The sequence below is a fragment of the Schistocerca americana genome, chromosome 4 (genome assembly GCF_021461395.2).
Source record: "Schistocerca americana isolate TAMUIC-IGC-003095 chromosome 4, iqSchAmer2.1, whole genome shotgun sequence".
NCBI classification, from domain to species: Eukaryota; Metazoa; Arthropoda; class Insecta; order Orthoptera; family Acrididae; genus Schistocerca; species Schistocerca americana.
The window spans coordinates 446,027,121-446,040,300 of NC_060122.1; positions in this window are offsets into that span (position 1 = coordinate 446,027,121).

Consider the following 13,180-nt stretch of genomic DNA (forward strand, 5'->3'; position numbering starts at 1 on the left):
ACCGATCACTGTCTATCGCTACCATCCACCTGTCTCTGTCTGCCCACTAATTTACCTTCACCTCGAAGGGAGCAAGGTCGTTCTTACCCTCACATAAAATACCTATGTATTATGTCTATCAAATTTGACTGAAATCAGTCCAGTAGTTTGGGAGCAGAACTTGAACATACATACATACATCCATTTATATACAGATATACTATTCTTTTACTTGTGGCTTCACCTGTATTTATGCACAGCACAAGTACAGCACACAACTTCTCTTGCCCTCTCTCTTACTCCATCTCCTTCGCCTTCTCCCCATCCATCACCCTCTCTCTGATCATCTCATGCACCCTTTTGCTCATTAAATATCCTCTTCCCCCCTCTCTGTACATCTCTTCTTCTTCCTCTCTCTGTCCACCTATGTCTACCCCTCTCTGCCCATCTTTTCCTCTCCCTCTCTCTATCCTCTCCCTCTTCCTATCCACCTCCTCCTCCCTCCTCTGTGCTCCTCCTCATTTAGCCTCCCTGTCTATCTCCTCCTGCTTCCCCCTCTCTCTCTTTTCCATCTCATCCTCCCACCTCTATCTGTCCATTTCTTCCTCCACATCTATGTCTGTCCACCTTCTTCTCTCACCTTTCTTTGTCCATCTCGTACTTCTCCTCTCACTATCTGTCTGAACATCTCCCCCGCTACTGCTCAGCCATAACCATCCACATGTGTATCGACACTGGATGCATTCTGCTACTTGCCACACAACATGCCAGTCGTGCAGGGCAGCCTAAATGTCAAGCATTATCGAAACTTTTTCACTATCAAACCCACTCTTGTCAGAGCTGGGTGGCACTTTGCCCTAAAGCACTTCTTTCCACACAATAAGGACTATATGCGCCAAATTTGGTTGAAATCAGTCCATATATATATATATATATATATATATATATATATATATATATATATATATATATATAGCACTATATCACTTCACTGCTTTTGTCATAATTATTGAACAATGTTATAGATCGAAGTAGTGCACCATTTACGGTGTCATATCCACATTTAGCCATGATTTATGTTTTATGCAGTAATGGGAAAACATGTCACGTGAATTTCGACGTGATGTCTTGGGATAGTTCGACGTAAATTTCCTGAGCCCTGCTTATCCATGTGAATTAATGATTCATCTCTAATTATCTTTATATTGACGGAATATTTAAATATAACAAATTTGTAAATGTGGCCACATTCCTCAGGAAATATGTAAACATGGGTTAAAGATAAAACGCTTTTCCTTGCAGTGAGAAAAAGGCGTTTACTATGTAAATGAAAATTTAAGCACATTCTTTCTTGGTTCACGCACATGTGCACTGTCCATATAGCAATTTTCAAATGAGCCATAGTGAAAGTTCTCGTTATGTCAGTCGACGACCTTTACCCCCTTCCTCAATATCTGAATATCTGTATTATTTGGGTCTCTGAAGAACTAGGTGTACGCCGATCAGACAAACAATCAAAATTCCACAAAGGTTTCTCAGCTGTATATAAAATCTAGACCCGATTTGTCAAAGGGAAAAATGAAAGAAAGAAATCCAAGATTACAATATCAGCTTCTTTCTAACATTAGTGGTATAACGCAAAGCATTTTATCGAGTAGAGACACCCTGAAAGCTATTAGCCAAATCCAGTGTCAATCAGACACGTGTAAGACTATGACAAAAAATTGTGATCTTACTGCGATGACGCTTAGAACAGACCAACGAAGCCGCGATTCCTTAAAGAATCGAACTCCAATGTGTAAAACAGCGTCAAATGTCTGCTTTCTTTACAAATGAGTTAATGTGTTAAATATTTTCCTACAAGCATACAAGACAAAAAAACTTTAGGAAAGGTTTGAAATTATGCCTACTGTTTCTTGAAAGTCGCTTAGTGCTTTCATTATGAAATATTGGATGAATATAAATTGGGTAATGTGCTCTCCGTTTGAACCAAAAGTTCATTTATCATTCATGTCACTGTTCATAACGTCACATTTCCTGAACTGTGTGTCGTACAATAATATATGTTCAGTGATGTAAGTAGATACTGTCTACAAAGTAAGCTATGAATAGTGTTAGTTGTAAGGAAGTAATAAATTAAAGCGGTATCTCCGATGTTGTGGTTTCACTGAGTGCCATTTAAAGCGAAAGATAGTTTTCCTCACATCTCAATGTTTCTGGTGACAGACCTCCTGAACTATGTATCGTAAATTAATATAATTTTCCTGGACATTCAGTGGTATATGTGGGTACTGGCTGAAAGCTGTGTTGCGAATAGAGTTAGTAGTAATGAAGACATAAATTAAAACATCATGCCTGATGCTGCAGTTTTACTCTATGAACAATGACAATGCAGTAAGCGATAAACTTTTTTCCTTTCATCACACGTAAGGGGGGTCAGCGAGAAAAAGTTACTTAAAGTTTTGAAATTATAAACAAACACACAGAGGCGGAGATTTTCTCCGCGCCGTGATTGGGTGTTGTGTTGTCCTCATGTTCGCACCGTCGTAACTAACATTCCGCTATTGAAATGGCTGAATGTGCATAATTTACTGCAGAATTTTCGGTACCAGAGAAACACTGAAAATTCGAGAAGAAAATGTCTTGATGAGATCAAAGAGATTGCTGGAATTTGGTAGAATCTGAAGCCAAAGAACCGAGTGAAACAGAGGGTATCTGAATTTGATTGTGGTTGGACAACAGCTAAAGCAGGAGCAGAAATGGCAGTGTTATTAATCCAGAAAGCAAATAACTAGATTTGACGTAGAAAACAGCCGAAGTCGCAAGATTCAGTTTTTATGTTTGATGACTAGTTTCGGGTTACCTGAGCCCGTTTTCAGATCGTCCAAAAAATGGTGTATTCCCTAATAGCGCATTAAGATTGTACATATATTTGTATCAAACTCGAGTTTTTCAATGAAGTTCTGCAGGGCAAATACACATGTATGTTCATTGAAAAACTCAGTTCGATATAAGTATATGTGCAATCTTAAAATGGTTCACATGCTGTTCCGGAATACACCATTTTGTACGTTTGGATGGTTTGAAATGGGTTCAGGTAACCCGAAACTAAATCACCAATTAAATAAAGAAAAGGAATCTTGCAGTTGTGGTTGTTTTCTTTATCAACCTGGTTAAAAGAAGTTGCTGCACCGTTATTAACCCAGCATGCTGGGAATCCACAAATAACCAGGTCGCTTCGGAGTTGCTCTATTATGTTAGTTTACGTTATGGTTAATTTGGAGTTAGGAAAGAGGGTTACACTATCAGTAAAGAAAAAATAACTAGTAATAATGTTTTTACTTGGTAATACGAAGTCCCAAATGACTGTGGCTTATGAAATCTCAGCTCTAGAAAAGATAAAATTGTTTCTCTTAAATTGAGCCGTGACGCTACTGGAAACAAAATTTGATGTAGAAGTGTGACAAAGAATGAAAGGAGAAACAGAAGGGAATGTTTAACTTATTGTCGACAGCGAAATCATTAGAGACTTTCGCTTGAAGGTATCCTGCAGAAACCAAGGACAATCTAAATCAAGATGATCATAGCGCGTATTAAGCCCAATCCTCCCAAACGTTAATCCAGCATCTTCAGCCCTGCACCTCCTTGTTCAGTGTGCTAAGATGAGGTGCTGCAGTGTTTGCAGGCACACATCCTTTACGCAACTCATTTTAATGCCTCGTCGCCAAGAAGAAACTGTCTTCGAGGCCTTTGCGGACGAGTGTATAAATTACTTCGCATTTAAACGCTGCAACCAGTAGGAATTACGTCACATCTGTGACCAGCAAATTAGCGAGACAATGATTTTCCCTTGCTTGTTTTAGGTTGTGCAACAGCACTTCTGAAGCCTTTGACCTCAGATGACGCATCTACAATAAGCATGTTTACTTCACAGTGTAAGTGCACACTTCGGACAATGCAACAGCAGGAGTTGCACATATGGGTCCAATGTCGCTAACCGCGTCCGAGATTTTGTTGCATTTCGGTTGCAGTAATCATAGGAAATTTCCTTTATGAAACTCGTACTGTGTAAATTTTAGGGTGAGAATAAAACTGTTGGTTTTGAAGCAGAGATGGCGTTGATTTTATGCGTACATTATTATGATGGTACATATTTTGTAAAAATTCCGTAAAACGGTAATCGTAACGTGTGCAAAGAACGAGGAATGCAGACTATAGCGATAAGGGATTAAAGGATTATGACAACGAGGGATCAAATTTCTCTGGAACTTTTGGAAAAGGAATTTAGCTGGTGCTGTGCCGCATGTTACTGTGCATAAGTAGTGGGTTCCACGCTTCACTACAGAGACAATACACCAGAAGAAGCGGGAAGATGAAGATGAATAAAAAACCTTTGAGTAGTACAGTGCATCTGGCCGCTAATGTCCTCTACCACTAGAAAAAGATTCAGGGTTATAAAGTACGAATTACTGGAACATTCATTCTGACAGATCCTATTCTCCATGTAGGTTCTGTGATGTGTTTATCATGTAGTGTATCCTGTGCCAATCTCTACATTAAACTAGCGTGGTGCCCTTCATCAAACAATTCTTCTAACTCGAAACAACAACAACAACAACAATGACGATGATGAGGTTATAATAGTCATAGATGGTATTTTGCAACCCTTCCAGAATATCACCTGAGAGGTGAGCCCCAGTTAGTGGATAAACGTCGGACAAAGATTAACGACTTTAAGAGACCTATGACAAAGAACCTAAAGAAGACAGTAATCCACTGCTAGATACATTTACATCTTGCTATGGCGATACGACGTCAAGGTAGATGAATGTGTACGCTGTGGTAATTTATTTGTCAGGAATGCTTTGTGGGAGAGGAAATTTTGATTTTATAACTGAAATGGGGTAGAAAAAGGGGTTCAGTTGAATTTGTTTCCTTCAGATAGCAAAACTGTCACTAATTCAGTTAAGGGTGAGGATAATGGGTAGTAAAGAAGTTGGAAGCTTCGAATTTGTAAAGGAAGAAAACGGAACTTCTTGTGGATCTCGAATTGCCTCGACCAAGCCCGGCCAAAATTTGCGCTCTTGGAGGTGCTGATGCTCTACATGTGCAGTCAGCTCTGCTCGGCGCACTGCCTTCCACCACCACTGCCCTATTCTGAGCAGATGTATGAGTGAGATGGCTATATGTTGTAGGCTGCACACGCAGGAAACTCAGGAAGACATGCTTGCACAGGCACAGTGCAACTACACTCGTGCTCATAAATTAAGGATAATTGCAGAATGTGGTACCACACAACTTGGCACTACACAAAACTGGCGCTAATAGTATAGGCACATAGGGAACACACACGACACAGATCTGTAAGTCCACGGTATTGGTGATAAGTTGAGAGAACCGTTCCGAAACGCATGTGCTACAAAACGCCACTGTTTCCTACGCATGTATCCTGACATCAATATGGGATATGATCACCATGCACACGTACACAGGCCGCACAACAGGTTGGCATACTCTGGATCAGGTGGTCGAGCAGCAGCTCCCATTCTTTTACCAGTGCCTGTCGGAGCTCCTGAAGTGTCGTAGGGGTTTGAAGACGTGCATCGATACGTCGACCGTGAGCATCCCAGACGTGCTCGATGGGATTTAGGTCTGGAGAACAGGCAGGCCACTCCGTTCGCCTCATATCTTCTGTTTCGAGGTACTCCTCCACGATGGCAGCTCGGTGGGGCCGTGGGTTATCATCCATCAGGAGGAAGGTGGGACCCACTGCACCCCTGAAAAGGCGGACATACTGGTGCAAAATGACGTCCCGATACACCTGACCTGTTAAAGTTCCTCTGTCAAAGACATGCAGGGGTGTACGTGCACCAATCATAATCCCACCCCACACCATCAAACCACGACCTCCACACAGGTCTCTTTCAAGGACATTCAGAGGTTGGTGTCTGGTTCCTGGTTCAGGCCAGATGAAAACCCGGCGAGAATCACTGTTCACACTATACCTGGACTCGTCCGTGAACATAACCTGGGACCACTGTTCCAATGACCATGTATTGTTTTCTTGACACGAGGCTTTACGGGCTCTCCTGTGACCAGGAGTCAGTGGAATGCACCTTGCAGGTCTCCAGGCGAATAAACCATGTCTGTTTAGTCGTCTGTAGACAGTGTGTCTGGAGACAACTGCTCCAGTGGCTGCGGTAAGGTGCCGAGCAAGGCTACCTGCAATATTCCGTAGCCGTCTGCGGGCACTGATGGTGAAATATCGGTCTTCGTGTGGTATTTTATACTATGGACGTCCAGTACTGTAGCGCCTGGACACGTTTCCTGTCTGCTGCAATCGTTGCCATAATCTTGAGATCACACTTTGTGGCACACGGAGGGCCCGTGTTACGACCTACCGTGTTTGGCCAGCCTCCAGTCGCCCTAGTATTCTACCCGTCGTAACGTCATCAATGTGTGTTCTTTGAGCCATTTTCAACACACAGTCAGCATTAGCACTTCTGAAAACGTTTGCACACTTCCTCGCTGCACCGTACTCTGACATGCACCAGCCAGCCGTGGTGGTCGAGCGGTTCTAGGCGCTTCAATCTGGAACCGCGCTACCGCTACGGTCGCAGGTTCGAATCCTGCCTCGGGCATGGATGTGTGTGATGTCCTTAGGTTAGTTAGGTTTAAGTAGTTCTAAGTTCTAGGGGACTGATGACCTTAGATGTTAAGTCCCATAGTGCTCAGAGCCATTTGAACCACTTGACATGCACCAACACACCTCTGCATATGTTGACTGCTGCCAGCGCCACCGCGCGACCGCCGCAGGTCAAATGCACAGCATGGTCATACGCCGAGGTGATTTAAACCCGCAAACCACCCACCAGAGCGTTGTTTCAACATGTATCAGCATTGGCCTTAATTTATGAGCATGAGTGTACTTATAAGGACCGAATTTTGCAGCATAGTTCTATAAGTACGATTTTTGTCATGCGTGTCTGTTTCTAATGTTTTATTTTTATGCTGAAGCCCTAACTTTTATCTCTGGATTAAATAAGTAAATGGTTCTGACATGTTGAGCAGAACTACAGAAAGCTTGATATACAGACATTTTAGCATTAAACTATCTTGTTTTTTCTGGTATTAAAGTATCAGCTAGTACATCACACCACTTACAAAATTTTATCTACTTGCCTTCTGGGAACAGTTCCAATGTGAGTCAGGATACTTCAGTGTAGCATACTATCTGGTCCATTTACCTCAGAAAACATGGCAGTTAAACATGTCTCAAACATGACGAGCGTGTAGCGACATATAAAGTCTCTATGGGAGCAACAAAAGTACATCTCCGGTTTATTCCGTTAAGTTTCTCTCTGGGCAGATGGATTATAGGCAGTGTCTTCTTTGATGTACAGATGCTGCAATTGGCCATGTGTAACGCCCGGGCGTTCGTTTTCTTTCGCTTGGTAACAAGGGGGTACTGCACTGACATAGAAAGAAACAGGCGCTCTTGCTTTAGGCTTCGTCGGATCCAGACCGAGCTTGGTTCAATTAATGATTGATTTTCGCTTTTGTTTAGTTCGCGAGCTAAATTTCTGGTATAAACCAGAAAGCTCATATTGAAATAGCGAACTCTGATATTCGTTTTGGAACTAAAACCCGTATTTTGTTATTGCAGTGTAGTTTATTTCTCCCAGACGCGTTTCGCCTTTTACTTTAGAGCATCGTCAGTGAAATCTAGAATGATATAGTTCTTTTTTAATGTGAGATATTTATAAATTATAAAGCTGTTCACGTTTTGCTTGTTACGTAAATAAGTGATTACTTACAGATCTTCGTGTGTCTAGTTGTCATCTGCGTTTCCTCTCACACTTGTTCACCTGTTGGATGTCGCACTATAATTTCACTTACGAAATATAAGAACGTTTTCATGTTATGAATTCTTTTCTTCATAATTTTCATATTGTTTGTCCTAATTGCTGTACAGCACTATAAGCCTTCTGTCACTAGCTGTAGCTATTACATTGAAAACTGTGCGTTATATTCGTAACTACCGCGTTCTCTTTGTCGCTTCCTGTTTGGTTTGTTTACGTACATTTTCCCGACCAATGGAGAAAGGAAGGAGGTGTGGCCCCATTTGACAGAAACTGCTTTAATTTCAAGAATATTTATGTTAATATATTTTTCTCGGAGCAGCACTTGGAAGTTTGTGCAACAGAAGTAGTACTTTATAATAGTAAGTATATGCAAAGCACTTTTAGGAAACATTAAGCTCTTCACAGTATAAAATATCTGGAAGCTCTGTTGTCCCATGTCACAGTAAAAAACAAGGAAAGAGAGGTTGCTGGTGATTTTAATGTGAATTCAGTGCAGGCTCTGTCAGTGGACAATCATTGCAATCAGTAACACTGTCATTCAGTTTAATTCCTGCTGTGAACTTTGCAACTAGTGTATGTAAATCTTTGTAGACAAATCTAGGGAAAAGTCATATCACAAGACCAATAGTAAATGAGCTGTCTGATCAAGACATGCAGGACCTTATGTTAAATGTTGAAACTTGTCAGAATATAAGATCTATTAAATCTATGTATCAAATTATAATAAACCAGTTAAAAATTGAGAATTTTAGGATATTGTTCAAAGACATGAAATGGATAGATGTTTACAATACTACTGACCAAATGGAAAATACAGAACATTCATAAATAAAGTTACTTCCACATTTGAAAATTGTTTTCCCCTAAAGATAGCTCAAATGAAAAAGAGTAAAATTGAGCCATGGATTATACAAGAGTTAAAGGTATCATGTGAGACGAAAAGGAAACTTGTCTACTATCTAGGAGCAGCTCTGATGTTGCATTGTAATCCATTACAAAGAGTACTACAAAACACTGAAGCAAGTATGTCAGCAATCTAAGGAGCTTTGTTAAGAGAAAAAGATAATTATATCAGGCAACAAAACGAAAACTATATGTGATATATTGAAGACAGAGACAGGTGGGACCAGAAAAGAAGAGGAACAATCAGCTCTAAAAATAAATGAGACATTGGTAACAAGTCCATGTAGTGTTGCAAACCTCTTAAACAATTACTTTGTTTCTGTTACTGACAACCTGGTATTATCAGATTCAGTAAACAGTGCAATGAAGTATCTGAGACCAGATACTCCGTCAATCCTATCAGGTAACGATCCCACACCGCGGAGCAGTGTTCTAAAAGAGGACGGACAAGCGTAGTGTAGGCAGTCTCCTTAGTAGATGTGTTACATTTTCCAAGTGTCCTACCAATAAAACGCAGTCTTTGGTTAGCCTTCCCACAACATTTTCTATTTCTTCCTTCCAATTTAAGTTGTTCGTGATTGTAATTCATAGGTATTTAGTTGAATTTTCGGTCTTTAGATTTGATTGATTTACCGTGTAACCGAAGTTCAAGAATTCCTTTTAGCACTCATGTGGATGACCTCACACTTTTTGTTATTTAGGGTCAATTGCCAATTTTTGCACCATACAGATATATTTTCTAAATCGTTTTGCAACTTCTTTTGATCTGCTGATAACTTTACTAGTCGATAAACGACAGCGTCATCTGCAAACAACCTGAGACGGCTGCTCAGATTGTCTTCCAAATCGTTTATGTAGATAAGGAACAGCAAAGGGCCTTGGGGAACGCCAGAAATTACTTCTGTTTTACTCGATGACTTTCCGTCAATTACTACGAATTGTGACCTCTCTGACAGGAAACCACGAATCCAGTCATATACGTGACACGATGTTCCATAAGCACGCAATTTCACTACAAGCCGCTTGTGTGGTACAGTGTCAAAATCCTTCCGGAAATCCAGAAATATGGAATCAATTTGAGATCTCTTGTCAATAGCACTCAACACTTCGTGCGAGTAAACAGCAAGTTGTGTTTCACAAGGACGATGTTTTCTAAATCCGTGTTGCCTGTGTATCAATAGACCGTTTTCTTCGAGGTAATTCATAGTGTTCAAACGCAGTATATGTTCCAAATCCCTGCTGCATATCGACGTTAATGATATGGGACTGTAATTTTTTGATTTACTCCTGCTACCTTTCTTGAATATTTGTGTGATCTATGCAACTTTCCAGTCTTTGGGTACTGCTCTTTCATTGAGCGAACGTTGTATATGATTGATATGTATGGAGCTATCAGCGTATTCTGAAAGGGACCTAATTGGTATACAGTCTGGACCAGAAGACTTGCTTTTATTGAGTGATTTAAGTTGCTTCACTACTCCGAGGATATCTACTTCTGTGTCGCTCACGTTCGCAGCTGTTCTCGATTCGAATTCTGGAATATTTACTTCGTCTTCCTTTGTGAAGGTTGTGTTTAGTGACTCTGCTTCAGCGGCACTGTCTTCGATGGTATCTCCATTGCTATCGCGCACAGAAGGCATTGATTGTATCTTGCCGCTAGCATACTTCACATACGACCAGAATCTCTTTAGATTTTCTGCCAGGTTTCGAGACAAAGTTTCGTTGTGGAAGCTGTTATAAGCACCCCGCATTGAAGTGCGCGCTAAATTTCCAGTTTCTGTAAAAGATCGCCAGTCTTGGAGATTTTGCGTCTGTTTAAATTTGGCATGTTTTTTCGTTGTTTTTGCAACAATGTTCTGACGCATTTTGTGTACCAAGGAGGATAAGCTCCGCCGTTTGTTAACTTATTTGGTATAACTCAATCGCTGCCGATACTATTTCTCTGAATTCAAGCCACATCTGATCTACACCGATATTATTAATTCGGAAGGAGTGAAGATTATCTCTCAGGAAAGCGTCAAGTAAATTTTTATCTGCTTTTTTGAATATTTTCCGTTTATTTTGGAGGATTTGGTGCTACGATATACAATCTCGCTACGACAACCGTGTGTTCACCCGTTTTGATGCTCGTTATTAGCTCGGGATTATTTGTTGTTAAGAGGTCAAATGTGTTTTCACAACCGTTTATTATTCGCGTGGACTCATGAACTAATTGCTCGAAATAATTTTCAGAGAATGCGTTCAGCACAATTTCGGATGATGTTTTATGCGTACTCCGAAATTAAACGTGTATTTTCGTCAACATATCGAGGGTAAGTTAACGTCACCACCAACTATAATAGCACGAGTCGGGTATGTGTTTGAAATCAAACTCAAGTTTTCTTTGAATCTTTCAGCAATTGTATCATCTGAATTGGGAGGTCGGTAAAAGTATTCAATTATTATTTTATTCCGGTTGTCGTCAATGACCTCTCCCTATACTAACTCGCAGGAACTATCTACTTCAATTTCGCTTCATGATAAACTACTTCTAATAGAAACAAACACGCCACAGCCAACCGTTTTTAGTCCATTCTTTCGAAACACCGTTAGGTTCTTCGCAAAAAAAAAAGAATATATATATATATATATATATTTTCGTCCACAGCTCGAGGTCTAGTAGCTAGCGTTGTTGCCTCTGGATCACGGGATCCTGAGTTCGATTCCCGACCGGGTAGGGATTGTCTGTGCACGAGGACTGGGGGTTTGTGCGGTCCTCATCACTCATCATCATTCGTGAAAGTGGTAGATTGGACTGTGTAGAAGATTGGGACTTCGTACGGGCACTGATGACTGCGCAGTTGAGCGCACCACAAACCAATCATCATCATCATTATCGCAAAAATTTCGGCTAAGCTTATCTCCGGTTTTAGCCAGCTTTCAGTGCCTATAACGATTTGAGAATCAGTGCTTTCTATTAGCGCTTGGAGCTCTGGTACTTCCCAATACAACTACGACAATTTACAGCTGTTATACTGATGGTTCCTGTTTCTGCGTTCTGTTTGTGTTCGGCCTGCACACTTTGTGACTGAAGCCCTTTTTGTGTTTTTCCGAGACCCTCTAACCTAAAAAGCTGCCGAGTCCACGCCACACAGCCCCTGACACACGTGTAGCCGCCTCCTGTGTATAGTGGACTCCTGACCTATTCAGCAGAACACTGCTCTTCTCAAAACTGAATTCTTAGGCTACAAGCACTTTTCGTCTGTCCTAAAGTCTCAAGTTTTTTGAAATAATGAAAACGCACTCCCTGCTCAGGCATTAACTGAGCAGTTTGACCACTCACTGTCTACCAGATGCCCATAGACTAGAATGTTTGTGCGGATACTTGGAGGGGGGGGGGGGGGGGGAGGCGAGCAAGGATACGGCCAGTTGCACTGCAATGTGAGTCACATGAAAGATATAAGATATAAGGAGGCCTTCTTGGCAAACTATTGGTCCAGTGCATTGCAGGATGGCATCAAACATGACATCCTAATTACCTCAAATTTTGAAGGATTAAACTTTAGATGACCTGTAAAGTTCTTTGAATCTATTCTTCAAATGAGACTGATTACGTTACATGAAATTACCGGTGAATTGTGAGCAAGTGCTTGTGGGACACTGTAAGGAAGACATTGAAGTACTCAAAGGTCTGTTACAAGAACTCGAATTTTCCGAAGAAGATGAAGGTGCGAGGAATAGGGCATGGGAACAAGTGAGGGCCTATTTCAGGCCAAAAACAAATGGAAATGACTAAGGAAACATTACATTCCATCCTCAGGGTAGACGGCACTTTCGGCCTTACAATAGAATCTGAGAAACTGACAATATTTTAGAGGGAATAACGGCTATAGATTTAACTAAGGACTGTGCAGCAGAAAAGGTACAGCCAGCCGGCTGAAATCATCAAGATGTGATTGCTACCCTCACAGTAATACCGATAATGATCGTCGGGCACCTCAATAAATTAAGGAAAATACGGGTGTGCCAGCAAATGAATCTTTGTACGATATCTGGTGCCGATGTTTAAATAGGTAGACAATGTAGATGTGAGGGCATTGCTTCCAGAAGAGAAGACAAGCGTTTGTATTAGTAATCTGCATCCTGTACTTACTGTAGGCAAAGTTAAGTGCATATTTTGACAGTGGCAGCGAAATCTCAGAGATATCTGAGGTGGCGTTCCACAAAAGTGAGAAGAGAGTAAATTGGTGGATGCTATCACTATGAAGCACTAAAGTAGAAGGTGCAATTTATGGAAATATCACCAATGTTAAGTGCTACGTGTGACTTGATTTGAAGTGTGAGAACCATGAGTTGGTGTGGAATGTTCTAGTCGTAGCTATGATGTCCATATGTTTGATTTTTGGTACAGATGTTACGAACGGCAACCACGCCATTCTTGATTTACGAAGACG